Below are 17,089 nucleotides of genomic sequence, written 5' to 3'. Positions count from 1 at the left end.
CCTATCACTGGGCTTTCAGAGTGGACAATTTTATTAAAGACAAGAGTTCAGTTCAGTTCAGTCGCTCAGTCGTGTCTGACTCTGCTACCCCATGGACTGCAGCACACCAGGCTTCCCTGTCCATCACCAACTCCCGGAGCTTGCTCAAACTCATGTCCATTGAGTCGGTGATGCCACCCAACCACCTCATCCTCTGTCGTCCCCTTTTCCTCCTGCCTTCAATCTTTCCCAGTACCAGGGTCTTTTCCAAAGAGTCAGTTCTTCTCATCAGGTGGCCAAAGTATTGGAGTTTCAGCTTCAGCATCAGTCCTTCCAATGGATATTCAGGACTGATTTCATCTCCTTGCAGTCCAAGGGACTCTCAAGAGTCTTCTCTAATACCACAGTTCAAAAGCATAAATTCTTCGGTGCTCAGCTTTCTTTGTGATCCAACTCTCACATCCATACATGACTACTGGAAAAACCATAGCTTTGACTACATGGACCTTTGCTGGCAAAGCAATGTCTCTGCTTTTTAATATGCTGTCTAGGTTGGTCATAGCTTTTCTTCCAAGGAGCAAGCATCTTTTAATTTCATGGCTGCAGTCACCATCTGCAGTGATTCTGGAGCTCAGGAAAATAAAGAAGACAAGTGTACAGGAAAGGAAATACCCAAGGTCCCAATTTGGTCGATTTTTTGATAATTTACTCTTAAAAAGTTGTAACAGTTAAATTCAGACCTTAAATCAAGTGGCAATTACACTGACAAGAAGAACATGGCAGCTTCAACTTTCTTTCCTCTCTCATGTCTGTGCTGGGGAATTTGACTTCTTGGTTTTTATTTTAGTGCGTTGAACCATATTTAAAATGAAAAGATGATAAGGTTGTAGGAAAGAGGTCTAGGAGAGTAGGTTACAGGTCATTTGTCCCTGGGGCAAGGAAGGAGGACAATCTTCACAGCATCAACAACATGAGGTGTTGAGTTCTCAGAGGACTGATGCTTTAAGGCTCCAATTCCAAAGAAAACACCATAAACACTGAAGAGTAGAAGCTATACCAATGGGAATCAACACTGAGACCCAGGAAATATATCCTGATGGTGATGGTTCTCATGTGCTGAAACAAGGGCTAGAACATGTGAATCACTTGGTAAGGTGGGTTCGTGTGGCTACTATTTTTGAGGCTATTTCTTCCCCTGTAGTAACACAGAGAGATAAGGATATTTCTTCAGAAGGAGACTGAGGAGAGTGATGAAATCTTATTCCCTGGAAATACTATCTGTCCTGAAGAACTTATAAGGACCAGAGGAAACATATTTCTATTTTGCCAACTGTCTGACCCCTCAAGGCAATACCGATTCCTGTTCCCAGGGCAAGCACTAGTAGTCAGCTTCATAAATCTTGGTGGACTCAGTTAAGTAAAAGCCAGAACCTACTAGTTAAGAGTCGAGACAACAAGGGACATAAAACTGGAGAACAATCTGACACTCTGTGGTCGCCTGCCTCCAGGAGAGCCACCATCAATTCTTTCCTTCCTCATATATATGCACTGTTCTCCACTGAGAGGCGGGGTCTATTGCTCCACTCTGTTGAAAAATGGGCTGGTTTGTGACTTCTTTGATCAAGTGACAAGATGTCTTATCCCTAGCCTTTAAGAGGATTAGTTGTTTCTGCTTTGAGGGGGAACATTTGTTTCTGGAAAGAGTCAGCCACTATGTAAGAAATCTAACCACCCCCAAGACCCTATGCCGTGAGGAAGCCCAGGACAAGTGGGGAGACTGCATGGACTAGGAGAAGTTCAGTACCTGTCACCTGTGCTATCCATCCCAGCCCAGGATCCAGACGTGTGTATGAAGAAGTAATCAGATGATTCCAAATCCAGCTACTTTCTGACTTCAACCTCATGGAAAACTCAGAGTAAGAACCACCCAGATGAGTCAAGTCAACCCACAGAACTGAGACAGACAGTAATAAACCTACTCAGTTTTGAGTTTATCTATTACAGAGAGCCAGAATATAGCATGTGGATTCTTATGCCAGTAAGCTATAATCTCCACTTGAGACATAAATTCCAGAAGCAGAGACTGTGTTCATCTTGCTCATCATTAGCAAGTAGCACAGTGCCTAGAACGTAGTAAGACCTTACTATTGAAAGAACAATTTGAAAAACTAGTATGGCCAAAAAAAAAAAAAAAAACCCCACAAACCTGTTATCAACAAAGTATCTTAGATGGAACTAAATCTGACTCTGTTTAAGAAATATAAGTCACAACAAAACACAAGGAACACAAGGGAACATAATGGGAGGGTTAAGGGAAGGCAGAGGGCAAATATTTATGCATATTACTTGGTGAGATACCGTACTAGGTGGCTGACGTATGAAAGCTGATTTGATCATTACAAAAACCTTATGGTGTTGATGTTACTACTTCTATCTTTGGGATGAGACAACTCAGCCTTGTTTGGATACAATAACTTTCAAGGTCAGAAAGGGAAAGGATTTGAACTCAGGTTTGTGTAATTCTAAAGCCAGCCCTCTTTTCACTACAGTCTCCCAGGAGACTACAACAGAAACAATAAGAAAACAATTTGAAAGAGATGCAAAACCCATCCCTTGAATCTTACCCAGGACCAACTAGCTTCATTAATTGCTGTCAACATGCTGGAACCTATTTCACCACATGAAGCTCAGACCAATTACCGCTAATGCCACAGCCATGACTACAAGCTGGAAACCAGTGCCAGAGGAAGCTTAAGTTTAAGAAAGCAGATGATCACGCACATATATTATGTTAGCAATTAGGCTTAATCCTAGAATCGTGAAACCAAAGGGAAGATATTAAGGAAAGCATAGTGCCCTCCTGGGAAGAATAGCAATTTCAAATGTATTTTTAGTGGATTTCCGCATTCAATCTACTTGAATATATTACACTCCCTTAGAATTATTATATTACAATTACTCATCCCACATTTCATTTATTTCAGCAAGGAATTGGGATGGGGTGATGATCTCAGTAGGCAGATGGTTTGTTCATTTCAATGAATAATTTGAATGTCAACACGTTGGTAGATGATAGGGAGAGAGGGGAAGTGGTAAGTAAAAAAAGGTCCTGGTGCCGGACTCTGAGATGCAGTGAGGATGTGCTATCATGGATCAGCACTTCAAGAAGTTAAGCACTTAGCTTTTGCTAATTTTATTAAAGGACATAAACCAACACTGCATATTTTCTATAGTGGAAAAACCATTGTTTATCCCTACTAAAAACTGTTATGATCTACTCAAATACACATTTTTTTATTTGCAGAAGAAAACTAATAGAAATCAAAACTTGAATATAAAAACTGGTGGAGAAAGGTAGATACAGTTCTCAATTCAAAAGATTAATAAAAGGATCAAGGAATTAAATGATCACATTCTCTAGCTTCAGCTTGCAACCTTTCGAAGTCTCATCTTTCTCCCATCTGCTAGAAAGCAGAGTCTGAATGTTCTGGTAATTAACAGTGATCAAGGATAGTTACAATCATTTACTCTAGTGGTGCTCAGTGTCATTTTCAATCACTTATAGCCCGTGGAACAAGGCAATCAGACTCTTTCGGAGTCCCAGGGATCATGTGTTTGCAGTTCAACTCGATGGCCACTAGGTGGCGATACTGTTGACTTGAGTAACCAAGAAGTTAGATCCACAAGGCAAGTCATATTTAATAGAATTATGGAAATACTTTCTATCATTAAGGTATAACTATAGACACTACAATAATAATTTAAAATGAAATATTTTAATATTATAGTAAAAAATACAATACTGTAGAAAAGCTCAGGCATATCTGGTACCTGATTTTTCCTCTAATCACATATATGCTGCTAAGTCACTTCAGTCGTGTCCGACTCTGTGCGACCCCATAGACAGCAGCCCATCAGGCTCCCCCATCCCTGGGATTCTCCGGGCAAGAACACTGGAGTGGGTTGCCATTTCCTTCTTCAGGGCATGAACATGAAAAGTGAAAGTGAAGTTGCTCAGTCATGTCCGACTCTTAGCGACATCCTGGACTGCAGCCTACTAGGCTCCTCCGTCCATGGGATTTTCCAGGCAAGAGTACTGGCGTGGGGTGCCATTGCCTTATAGTGATCTACAAATTATTCCTAATGGAAATCATTCACTGAATGATTCACTGAATCACTGAATATTCACTGAATATTCACTGGAAGGGCTGATGTTGAAGCTGAAGCTTCAATACTTTGGCCACCTGATACAAAGAACCAACTCATTGGAAAAGACCCTCATGCTGGGAACTACTGAAGGCAGAAGGAGAAGGGGAGACAGAGGATGAGATGGATGGCATTACCGACTCAATGGACATGAGTTTGAGGACACTTTGAGAGACAGGGAAGCCTGGTGTGCTGCAGTGCATGGGGTCGAAAAGAGTTGGACATATCTTAGTGACTGAACAGCAACAAATTATAACAAATAAAGCTTCATGTCCTAGGGAAATTCAGTTTATTTTCATTGCTTTTGACTTACTTTTAGAAAAGATAACCAAGTTGAACATGATTTTCCCTCTGGTATGTAAGACATTTTACTGTACTTATTTATTATTTGCCATTTGATTTTGCAACTGCAGTTCCTCGAATCATTAGGAAGCAACACTTCTGTGATTGATTTTCTGACCTCCAGCCTCTGAACCTTTTGATCAGATTGTGATAAAATGCCTGAGAATATAGCAGTAGCTGACATATATATAGTGCCAGGCTCTGTGCTAAGCTCTCCACCTACATTACATCATTCAGTCCTGGGCTCCTACTGGCTGCCACAATTCTTCTAAAGCAAAATGAACTCGACAGAAGAAACAGACCTGTAGGCAGGTGGAGAAGGGGACGACAGAGGATGAAATGGTTGGATGGCAGCACTGACTCAATGGACATGAGTTTGAGCAAACTCCAGGACAGGAAAGCCGGGCATGCTGCAGTTCATGGGGTCGCAAGGAGTCAGACACGACTTAGCAACTGAACAAAAACAATTATTTGAAAGAATGAAGAGATCATTCCAGATTTGTACATTATCTGCAAAATCACATATAATATATATTCTGAACAATACTCCCAGAAGGGAGTAGAGGTGTTAGGTTCTTCCAACATGAAGACAATAACTGAGTAATTCAAAGAGAAGTCATCTGATAGCAATTGCAATCAATCACTGATGAAAACCTCAATGACAGCTGTCAAGAATCCAAAGAGGAAGTGGCGGCTGAGCCAACAATTACACAAAGCAATTTATCATGAAAACACTATTATGCAAGAATGTAGAGTTCAATACTGATTCCATAAAATACTGAACTGCTTGTCATTGCAATTCTTTCCTAAGTACAAATGAAACTTCCGTTGTTACTGTTGCGGGGGTGGGGTGGCGCCTAGACTGGAGTCTCTATTAGGACTCCAGGAATGGGAGTTGCTGGCTTTAAACTATGGTGGACAAGTCTGCTATTTTCATGTTTTTCTCATTTAGATGGTGAGAGAAATGCTTATTTCTGATTAGCTACCAGGGTCTTGAAACACAGAAAAAAAAAATATTTTCCAAGTTATTACAATGGCACAATACCAACACTAGGATTAAGATCACATTGACCTTGAGTAAGTTCCTGAAATTCTCAGACTCGGTCTCCTTACCTGGAAAGTTAGGGACAATAAAATCAGCCTCAAAAGACTGCTGCATTAAATGAAGCACTCTTTTAACTGTTGGAAGTCATGATGCATTCTGGAGATCCATCAAGGTGGTGGAGTGAAAGGACATGGAATTCATCTCCCGATAAGAACATGTCAAAAATATGTATACCTGTGGAGTAAATCTTATTGAAAACTAACTGGAAACTGGGAGAAGGACTACTGTACAAACAACCAAGGCTGAAAGAAAGGCACCCATGTAGTTGGGCAGGAAGCAAAGAAAAGTGATTGGGTAGGAAACCTGTACCGAGGGCATGCAGGGGGAAAAGGGAGGTTTCACAGGGGGACACCCACCCTGGAAACAGAGTGGGTCAAACCACAGACTGGATGCCCCGCTCCTAGGGTCCTACAAGGGGAGGGGAGTCCCTATGGCTCACCGGAGGACTTCTGGGATAACAGGAGCTTGGCACTGGATCTGGGGCAGCCACAACTGGGAATGCTCAACTGTGAGATGCAGAAGCAACCTGGTCCCAGGGCAGAGCCTACTGCTGGTGCTTACTTGAGCAGCGAATCAGAAGCAGTCCATATCTCTGACGGCAGACACCCTACCACAGCTCACGCCTCGACAACACACACTAGAGTCTGCTGTGGGCGCCAGTCTCCGGGCACGGTGGCTCCACAACAGGCTGCCAGAGACTAGGGTCAGTGACTGGCTGTGTGGGAAAAGGGGACTTGGACCCAAGACTGAGTGAGTGGAGGGAGGGAAACAACTCGGGGCATCGACACAAGAACGGGGATTCCCAGGTGGTGCAGTGGGTAAAGAATCCTGTCAATGCAAGAGATGCGGGTTCGATCCCTGGGTTGAGAGGATCCCCTGGAAAAGGAAATGGCAACCCACTTCAATATTCTTGCCTGAGACAGAGAGACCTGGTGGTCTACACTCCATGGGTCACAAAAGAGTTGGACACGACTTAGCAACTGAAAACACAACTCAAGCACAGCATCAGAAACAACCTGGACCTCTGTAGCTGACATGGGCTTAGAGCCTGGAGGGGCCCCCCTTGTTTAGCACTGCCCCTCTCTGAGGCAAGGGTCTCCATGCAGGGATAGGGGAAAACACACACTTAAAAGGAACACAGACAGTGTGAGCCTGAGCCTCAGGACTTCTGCTCCAGCAGCTTGGGGTCCGACTCTGTCCCTAAAAGGGCAGTGAGGGTCACTGAGCAGAAGGGCTGTCCTGTCCCATACCTGGCGCCAGCTCCAGCCCCTCCATCTCCAGCCGCACCCTCCACCAAGGGGAGAGCTAACAGCACAGCCCAAGGAAAGACGAAACTTGTCCACGTCAAATCCAACTGTCCCCCTGAAGGCAGCAGACACATGCAGTCTGTATAGAGATGCCCCCACATAAGGCGTATGCAATGGTTTCACCTGAATACACAGAGGCAGAGAAAGTAAACTGAAAAGGCAGAGGATCTGCTCTCAAGGGAAAGAAAGAAACCTCTGGAAAAAAAACAGTGAAATAGAAATAAATAATTTACCAGAAAATGAGTTCAAAGCATTGGTAGTAAAAATGTTAGCTGGATTAGGGAAAGAATAGATGTACAATGTGAAGATTTTAACAAGGATGAGTGAAGCTTACCTATCCTACTGTACTGCCAATAGTCTGTTATTGAATTTTTATAATTTTGCCAGTATTGAATGTGAAAAAAGGAATTTCAATGTAATTTATTTTGCATTTCTCTCCTTTTGACAGTGTTATTTGTCATATGTTTAAAAAAGCAGTTTCTGTTCATATTATTTGTCTTTCTTTTTAATGGGTGCTGGTACTTCTCCTCAATGTCTAGAAGCTCTTATATAGAAGTTAGATTGAGCTTTCACCTATGCTAAGAGTTGCAAATTTGGGGTTATGATGGATTTATTCTTCTTATATTAAGGAAGTATGTGCCAGTTAATTATTATGGGGCTTTCAAATGAGGAATGGATGTTGAGTTCTGTCACCTGCATTTTTTACTATCTAAAGAGATAATCCTGAATATTCATTGGAAGGACTGATGCTGAAGCTGAAGATCCAATACTCTGGCCACCTGATGCAAAAAGCCGATTCACTGGAAAAGACCCTAATGTTGGGAAAGATTGAGGTCAGGAGGAGAAGGGGGTGGCAGAGGATGAGATGGTTGGATGGCATCACCGACTCAATGGACATGAGTTTGAGCAAACTCTGGGATAGTGAAGGACAGGGAAGCCGGGCGTGCTGTAGTTCATGGGGTCACAAAGACTCAGACAAGACTTAGTGATGGAACAACAACAACAGAGAGATAATCATATGAGTTTTCTTGTTAGAGCTATTAATTGATGAATTGTATTAACTGTCACTATATTAGCAAGATGAGACTTCCCTATATAGGCTCATCTTTACATTCTGGGAATAAATTTCATTTGGTCATGAGGTGTGCTGTTTCATTTAGAAGTTTTAAACCATCAATCAGTTTCTTTTTCTTGCTGGGGGGGGGGGGCAATATTTTTCAGGTATTTATATCAGTAAAAAGAGTTTAGACATTCTTTTTTTGCAAAACGTTTCATTAGAGAGAAAGGGGAAAAAAATTACTGAAAAGAGAATTTATTGGATGCTTGGCCAAAAAGAAAATTAAATACTGAGTAAATATTAAATACTTGGGTAAATTAAATATTTAAAGGGGGTTGAGTGGAAGGGAGAAGAGAGAGGAAGAAAGGGGAGGGAGAGAGGCAGAGAGAGGGAGAGGAAGAGATACAGAAACTGTTGGCGGGTGGGGGAAATACATGCTCTTGACAGAAATTGCTGGAAAAAAAATGGATTCAAATTAATCCTATCAGATAAGAGTCTACTTAATAAACCTCTGATAAGGTTTTCTCCACCTTCCAAGGATTACTGCTGTGTTACTTCAGTGACCTGGAAATCACAAGACTGTCTTAATTCTTGGCCATCTAATGTTCTTTGGAGTCATCCCCACGGGTGCTTTTTTGAGTAGTGATGTATATAAGAACTCATTTTGGCCCATGTAGAGTGTGTGTTTCCCCCGCCGCAGTCCTTCCTTCTGGAAGTTCTGTAAAGAATATGAGAATTATTTCCTTTTACAGGTCTCATGGTCCAGATCAGTGACCTGTCCTGATTTCTGTAACCTTAAAGTTTGAATATAGTGGCTCAGATGGTTTCCTTTCTATATTCTGGGGGCTGAAGTGAAGAGATTACCTAATAATGCTCTTATTCTACAGTTTCCAGAGGTTCAACTTCAGCCTTTATCAATCTACTTTAAGTATTTATGAAAAAATGGGTATATGCATATCTGCAGCATAGAAAGACACTTTGATATCCAGGAGACCTAACCACAGGGGTGCGTTGTAGACCAAAAATGCATCTTACCAGATTCTGGCACAATTTACCAACACTAAAAGGACTTAATCAGGAAACCCATGTAGGGAGAAAAAAGTCTGCAGGCACTTTACAAGACACAGGTTCTTTGTTCATTAATTAAAAAAATAATTATTAACACCTATTATCGGCCAGGCTAAGCCTATATTTATATTGAGACAAGAAAATGAACAGAACCAGACAGACATAGTTCCAGCTATCACTGGGTCTGCAACTTAATAGATAAACCTTTTTGCTTTCAAAGCTTAAAATTAGAGTTATTGTTATTTTTTTTTAACTTGGTAAACTTATCTACTTAGTTTTTATTAGAACACAGTTTCTTGACATTAAACGTATCTTTAATCTCAGATGGTCAAAGAACCTCAGAAGATAGTTGGATAAATTAAGACTAGCACGGTTCATTCAGATTCACTTTGATTTTGAGTCCACTCATGGATGCCAAGTAAAACTAATGGGGAATGAGATAAGGCCAAGTGTGGCAGAGTGTTGGTATTAGCACCAGGTTAGATTCCAGCCCTCCCTGCCAAAGCTATAAATACAAATGACCAATTTAACAGCATGAAAAGACCACCCTAAAGATCTATACCTGAGATCTAATCAGTTGTTCTGCGCCTTCTTTCAATTACAGGATCCCTGCCACGTTTATGGGGACTTTTAATAGAAGCATCACATTTTTGAAGGCCATATCATTATGACCATGTTTGATCTGAGGGTGGGAAAACATGAGCTCAAATAATGCCTGCACAAGGTCACTCTGAACGGAGCTGTAAACTAGAATCAATAAGAGCCTACTGTGGAAAAGAAAAACGAAGTCAGGGAAAGGGCTCAGATACTGTGGAGGATGCAACTCTGAAAAGGGGTGCCATAAAAGTACTTTCGATTCTGTGTGGAAAGTGAAATTAGTTAAGAACATGCTTTGTCAAACAACACTCTTTAAGGACATTTGGAGAAGGGAAGGATGATAAAAGATAGAAGGACAAGCACATTATCCTCACTTGAGTGTGGCAACAAGATATGATTTACAAAAGAAAATTAAACCATCATGATGGCCAAAAGAAACTAACTGCATCTTATATGAAAATTAGCCTAACCATGAATCAACTGAGTCACAACGCATGTGTATGACTCCTCAGGTGTAAAGAATGTAATTGCTTAAGTTTTTATGAGTGATGAATCTCTAATAGAAAACTGGCTTTCCTGCCAGAAATACTCAAATACTACAGAGGTATAGAAGTATCTTTTCTCAATTATGGTTGTTATATTATACCCTGTACTCAGATATTCTGATACTCCAGGAGTTTTTCATTCTCCACCCTTTCTTGGGGGATATATTCTTCATTCCTATGACTTAAACTGCCATCCTCTGAAGTCTTACCCAATGCTCTCCTACGAGCCCAATATTCTACTTGTGTCTCAAATTTATGTCAAGTCAACATGTCCAAACTTTATGTCACTGTATTCTACCTCAAGTGGGACTTCTACATCAGTATCCAGCCAGTTATTCAAGCAAGAAAAAGTGAGTCATCGTTTCCCCTCTGTTTTTGTACTTCTCATAGGTTATCTAGTTTTCTAACTCCTAAAAGCTTTATCAATATATTTCTTCCTTTCTTATTTCTACTGTGGTTGCTTTTGCGCAAGTTCTTACCATCATTTGCCTGGACAGCTACAGAAGAGCTTGACAGACTGGCTTCCAATTATTCACTATCCCAACTCTTTTTTATATTGCTTGTAGTTGCAATGTATTTCTTTAAAAAAAATTTTTTTTTTTTGGTTACGCTGCACATCTTGTAGGATCTCAGTTTCCCGACCGGGGATTGAACTGCACACTGCACTTTCATCAGGGAGAGTGTGAAGTCCTGACCACTGGACCACCAGGGAATTCTCTACAATGCATTTCTTAACAACAAAAAGCAAAATGATTCCAACACACAAACGTCACAACAAACAAGCCCAACAGAACATGTCACTCCCACACACATAATTTTTCAAAAGGCTCTCACTTGCCCATAAGACAAAGTTCATATTTTTAAGCAAGTCACTGAGATTCTCCTCTCCTTTGGAGTCTTGAGTTCTTGCCATATGCCCTATGATACAATCACACCAAGTCTTATGCCATTGCCCAAACACAGCATGTCTTTCATCCTGAGCTTTGCAGTGTTTTCCTTTGCCTGGAAGGCCCTTCATAATTTGTCTGCAGAGAATTTCTAATCTTTAATTTTCTCATCTGTACAACAGGGTGATCATAGTGTTTACTTCAGAGGGTTGTCATGAAGACTAAGCAAAATGATCTGCTCCCCACGGTGCCTAGCCTACAGAAGCAATCACCAAATGTTAGCAATCACTGTCATTGCTGTCACTGTCATCATTGTTACCTTTGTTTGGTTTTGTTTTTCAAATCGCAACAAAAACATCTCCTTCGCTCAGTCTCCCCTCACTTACCTGGAAGCATTAATCATTCCTTCTCTCTGATCTGATATGTCTAAATATAGTACCATTTACATCAATTTCAAAATTGATGGAATTTTCATATTTTAGCATCCTTGATACTGGGGTATATTTAGTAATCTATGACAAGTCCTGGCTTAATTGGCAGCAACTTTTGTTTCTTTGGCCACCTGATGTGAAGAACTGACTCACTGAAAAGACCCTGACGCTGGGAAAGATAGAAGGCAGGAGAAGGTGACAACAGAGGATGAGATGGTTGGATAGTATCACTGACTCAATGGACATGAGTTTGAGTAAGCTCTGGGAGTTGGTGATGGACAGGGAGGCCTGGTGGGCTGCAGGCCATGGGGCAGCAAAGAGTCGGACACGACTGAGTGACTCAACTGAGTAGCACTTGGAATAATGGTGTTACTTATAATGAGTAGCATAATAGATGACACCTAAACTTATGATAACTGCCACAAACACATGATTATCCAGGGTGGATAATGCATATTTATAGTAGACAGGAAAGCCCACATTTTCTGTGACTCAGTGAACCATCTCCAGAAGAAAGGGACTGCTACGTGGAACTCTACAGTAGCCAAGAGCTATTTCATTCGTATATACTGAAATGTAGCAAGGCCCCATCCCCTAAACCACAAAAAGGCAGCCTGATGAAGCAGCATGCTATCGTCTCTTTCAGTTAAGCACTCACATCTAAGAGCCAAACAGCTGCCAGATCCAGAGAATGAGTGGGAGAGGCTAGTTTGTGATACTGGGTCCCAAGAACCCAGGATTTAATAAGCTCAAAAGGTAAAACAATTACGTGGACAAGAGAATGAAGGAATATGATGGGAAAGGCCAAGGGATCATGCTTCTAGACAGCTTGTCCAATAGAGTTCAAAGCAAGCCACAGACATAGTTTTAAACGTTCTAGTATCCATGCTTTGAAATGAAAACAAGTCAATTAAGATTAATAATATATTTTATTTGTTTAACCCAACATAGAAAAAAAATGCTATTTACCATGAAACCAATATAAAAAAGAAGAACTATTTGGGGGGACTGTCTTCAAAATCTGATGTATGACTGACTCATATGGCACATCTCAGTTTGGATCAGCCACATTTCAAGTGCTCAGCAGCTGCACATGGCCAGTGCCTACCATCTGCGCAACACAAATCTAGACTGCTTTTTGGACCAATTTAGTTAAGTAATGAGTCAACAGGAACAGGTATTTCAACAGCGACTCTTTTTCACCACATGATATTGGGAATGTTTAAGTTTTACTTTTATATTTTAAAATTCTTTTTAGAATAGTAATTTTCCTTCAAATTCTTTTCGTGTCTCATTTTGGCTGACTCTGTTTTAACCATAATTTGAGGTTATTCCTATGTCCTTCCCAACTTCCCTTCATTCTGCTGGTTAAAGAAGAGGTGACTCCTTTATTCAATTATAGACTCTTCCCCAGAGGGACAAGGAGTCTATGGTTCACCTTAGGATTGTCAGCCTCTGTCATAATGCTTAACACATAGTAGGCTCTGAAGAAATATTTTTGAATACACATTAAAAGGTGAACTAAGGTTGACAACAGTGGTTCTCAACCTGGGCTGCACACTGGAATTACAGGAAGTTAAAAAAGAAACAAAAAAAAGAGTGCTGATGCCTGGTCTCACCCCCAGAGATCCTGGAAGTAGGTCTGAAATTTGGCTTGGGTGTTGAAATTTTAAAAATCTCTGCCACGCAATCCTAGTATGCAGTCAGGGTTGAGAACCACTGCTCTAAGGCTTTCTTAGGACAGCTTACTCTGGCCACATCCTTGCTTTCTTGACACAAGGTTCAGTTTGCTTCAGCTCCATTCCTACTCTCAGAACAGAAGTTTCTTAAGAAAACTTGTAGAGAAGAAACTAAAAGAGAATTCCCAAGAATGATCTGCAAATCCTTTTCCAAGGCATTGAATAAGATTTTCAGTGTTTTAAGTCTATTCATATTTATCTTTTTCCAACAAAAGGAATAAAATTCACAATGTAAGTGTTTTAAAATGCTAGCTAATTGGAAAAGATCATAAGGCCATTATAGCATACAAATGGATAACATCCAGGCATTCTCACTGCAGAATTTTTTAGATATAAAATAGTAATTAAAAATAGAAATGGACAGCCAAGACATGGAAGCAACCTAAATGTCCACTGACAGACAAATGAATAAAGAAGATGTGGTATTTATATATATATATATGTGTGTGTGTATGTGTGTGTGCGTGTGTGTGTGTGTATATATATACTGTGCTTAGTCACTCAGGCATGTCCAGCTCTTTGTGACCCCATGGACTACAGCCTGCCAGGCTCCTCTGTCCATAGTGAGTTTCCAGGCAAGAATACTGGAATGGGTTGCCATGCCCTCCTTGAGGATCTTCCCAACCACCCAGGTCTCCCACATTGCAGGCAGATTCGTTACCAGCTGAGCTACTTGGGAAGCTCACATATACACATATATACACATACATATATATATATACACACAATGGAATATCACTTAGCTATAAAAAAAAAAGTGAAAAATCCCATCTGTAGCAACAAGGATGGACTTGGAGATTATTATACTAAGTGAAATAAGACAGGTTAAGACAAATATCAAATGTTATCACTTATATGTGGAATCTAAAAAAATGATACAAATGAACATATTTCCAAAACAGAAAGAGATTCACAGACAAAGAAAATAAAGTTATGGTTACCAAAGGAGAAAGGAGGGGTAGACAGAGGGATAAATTAGTAGTTTGGGCTTAACATATACACTCTACTATATACAATATAGGAGAAGGCAATGGCAACCCACTCCAGTACTCTTGCCTGGAAAATCCCATGGACGGAGGAGCCTGGCAGGCTACAGTTCATGGGGTCGCTAAGAGTCGGACATGACTGAGCGACTTCACTTTCACTTTTCACTTTCATGCATTGGAGAAGGAAACAGCAGCCCACTCCAGTGTTCTTGCCTAGAGAATCCCAGGGATGGGGCAGCCTGGTGGGCTGCCGTCTATGGGGTCGCATAGAGTCGGACACGACTGAAGTGACTTAGCAGCAGCAGCACACACACACACATATAGTCCACCTGAAACTAACACAATACTGTAAATCACCTGTGTGTCAGTCACTCAGTTGAGTCTGACTCTTTGGGATTCCATGGACTGTAACCTGCCAGACTTCTCTGTCCATAGAATTCTCCAGGCAAGAATACTGGAGTGGTTTGCCATTCCCTTCTCCAGAGGAACTTCCCAATCCAGGGATCAAACCCTGATGTCCTGCCTCACAGGCAGATTCTCTACGTTTGAGCTACCGGTAAACGTCAAAGGTAAATCACCTAGACTTCAATAAAAGAATTTTTAAAAATCCAGAAATGGGGGGAAAAGGAATGAAATTTAAGCACACATGAGCCTCATTTCAAGTTTCCTATACATATGTCAAAAGTAGAAATTATTAATTTGAGGTCAGTAAAGGGAAATATTGTGTGCTCTTCTTTAGGCCATTTAGGCTATATATGAAATAAACATAAAGCAATGTATCATAGCAAATGAAACAACTGACAAAGGATTAATTTCCAAAATATACAAACAGCTCATACAACTCAATGCCAGAAAAACAAACAACCCAATCAAAAAGTGGGAAAAAGACCTAAACAGACATTTCTCCAAAGAAGACATACAGATGGCCAACAAACACATGAAAAGATGCTCAACATTGCTCATTATTAGAGAAATGTAAATCAAAACCACAATGAGGTATCACCTCACACTGGTCAGAATGGCCATCATGAAAAAGTCTACAAACAATAAAAGCTGGAGAGGGTGTGGAGAAAAGGGAATGCTCTTGCACTGTTGGTGGGGAATGCAAATTGATACAGCCACTATGGAAGACGGTATGGAGACTCCTTAAAAAGCTAGTAATAAAACCACCATATGACCCAGCAATCCCACTCCTAGGCATATACCCTGAGAAAACCAAAATTGAAAGAGACGCATGTATCCCACTGTTCTTGGCAGCACCATATGCAATAGCTAGAACATGGAAGCAACCTAGATGTCCATCAACACATGAATGGGTAAATAAGTTGTGATACATATACACAATAGAATACTACTCAGCCATTAAAAGAAACACATTTGAGTCAGTTCTGATGAGGTGGATGAACCTAGAACCTATTATACAGAGTGAAGTGAGTCAGAAAGAGAAAGATAAATATTGTATTCTAACGCATATATACAGAATCTAGAAAAATGGTACTGAAGAATTTATTTACAGGGCAGCAATGGAGAAACAGACATAGAGAATAGTCTTATGGACAAGGGGAGAGGGGAGGAGAGGGTGAGATGTATGGCAAGAGTGACATGGAAACTTCCACTGCCATATATAAAGTAGACAGCCAACCAGAATTTGCTGTATGGCTCAGGAAACCCAAACAGGGCCTCTGAATCAATCTAGAGGGTTGGGATGGGGCGGGAATGTGAAGAAGGTTCAAAAGGGAGAGGATATATGTATATCTGTGTCTGATTCATGATGAGGTTTGATAGAAAACAACAAAATTCTGTAAAGAATTAGTCTTCAATTTAAAAAATAAATTAAAAAAAGCAACGCATCTACTTTATAAATCACATCTAAAACCTAATTTTAGCCACATAACTCATAAATGTCGGTGTTACTGTCTGTTCTCAAAATGATACCTTGGTCTGGCGGCAGGACTTCCATCATATTTGAGGTTCAGCTGTGGCCAAGAGAGAACTCTGACTTCTGCTTCAACACCAATGAGACCTCATCCAGGATGAGGGAGCAATGAACTCTGTACCAAGGGGCCAGTCAGAATGAAGTTTCTCTGACTCATGGACTGGGAATTTCCCTGCCAATTCCCAAGGTGGTTTGGCCATACTTTATGGATTTACTCTGCTTAAAGGTCTTTTGTTGATAGTTTGGTATCATGTGGCCTTATTAATAAATAGAAACAGCATGCTAATAAACCACTAAAAGTTCCTACATGCATTTCCCCTGGCTTTCAAGCAAAGACAAAAGCCCCCTCTTACTAACCCACACTTTTTTTTTTCTTTATTTAGATATAATTGATGTAAGACAGTATACTAGCTTCAGGTGTACAACATAATGATTATATATATATATATGTAAATATATATATATATATATATATATAGTGAAATGATCATCACAGTAAGTCTAGTTAACATCTGTCCATGTAGAGTTACAAATTTTGTGTGTGCGATGAGAACGCTTTAAGATCTACTCTCTTAGCAACTTTCAAATACACAGTGCAGTATTATTAACTACAGTCACCATCCTGTACATTACATTCCCCATGAGTTATTTCTTTTACAACTGAAAATTGCATCCCATACTTATTTTTGTTTCACATCATAAGTTGGATTTGAGAAATCAGAATAGGAAATATCCAAAAGGCATTAAACTTTCATACTCACTACCAGGGCTCAACAAAAGTTCCCCAGTCCTGCCAAAACCATGGAGGAAGGAACATAATTCGGTAAGATTTTTAAGTCAGTACTGGGTCTCATGCATATCACTTCCATCTGCTAACCCCTGAGGGCCGATGGGTGCCAAGTGA

At 40.5% G+C, this 17,089-nt stretch overlaps 1 protein-coding gene across 7 annotated transcripts in view; it reads right to left on the bottom strand.

Moving 5' to 3' along the window:
- The window catches only part of FMN1 (formin 1), a 475,676-nt gene that overhangs the window by 84,801 nt on the left and 373,786 nt on the right, over positions 1-17,089 (bottom strand). The gene's annotated exons all lie outside the window — the stretch shown is intronic.

The sequence above is a fragment of the Odocoileus virginianus genome, chromosome 6, assembly GCF_023699985.2.
Source record: "Odocoileus virginianus isolate 20LAN1187 ecotype Illinois chromosome 6, Ovbor_1.2, whole genome shotgun sequence".
NCBI classification, from domain to species: Eukaryota; Metazoa; Chordata; class Mammalia; order Artiodactyla; family Cervidae; genus Odocoileus; species Odocoileus virginianus.
This window is presented reverse-complemented; position numbering and strand designations above follow the sequence as displayed.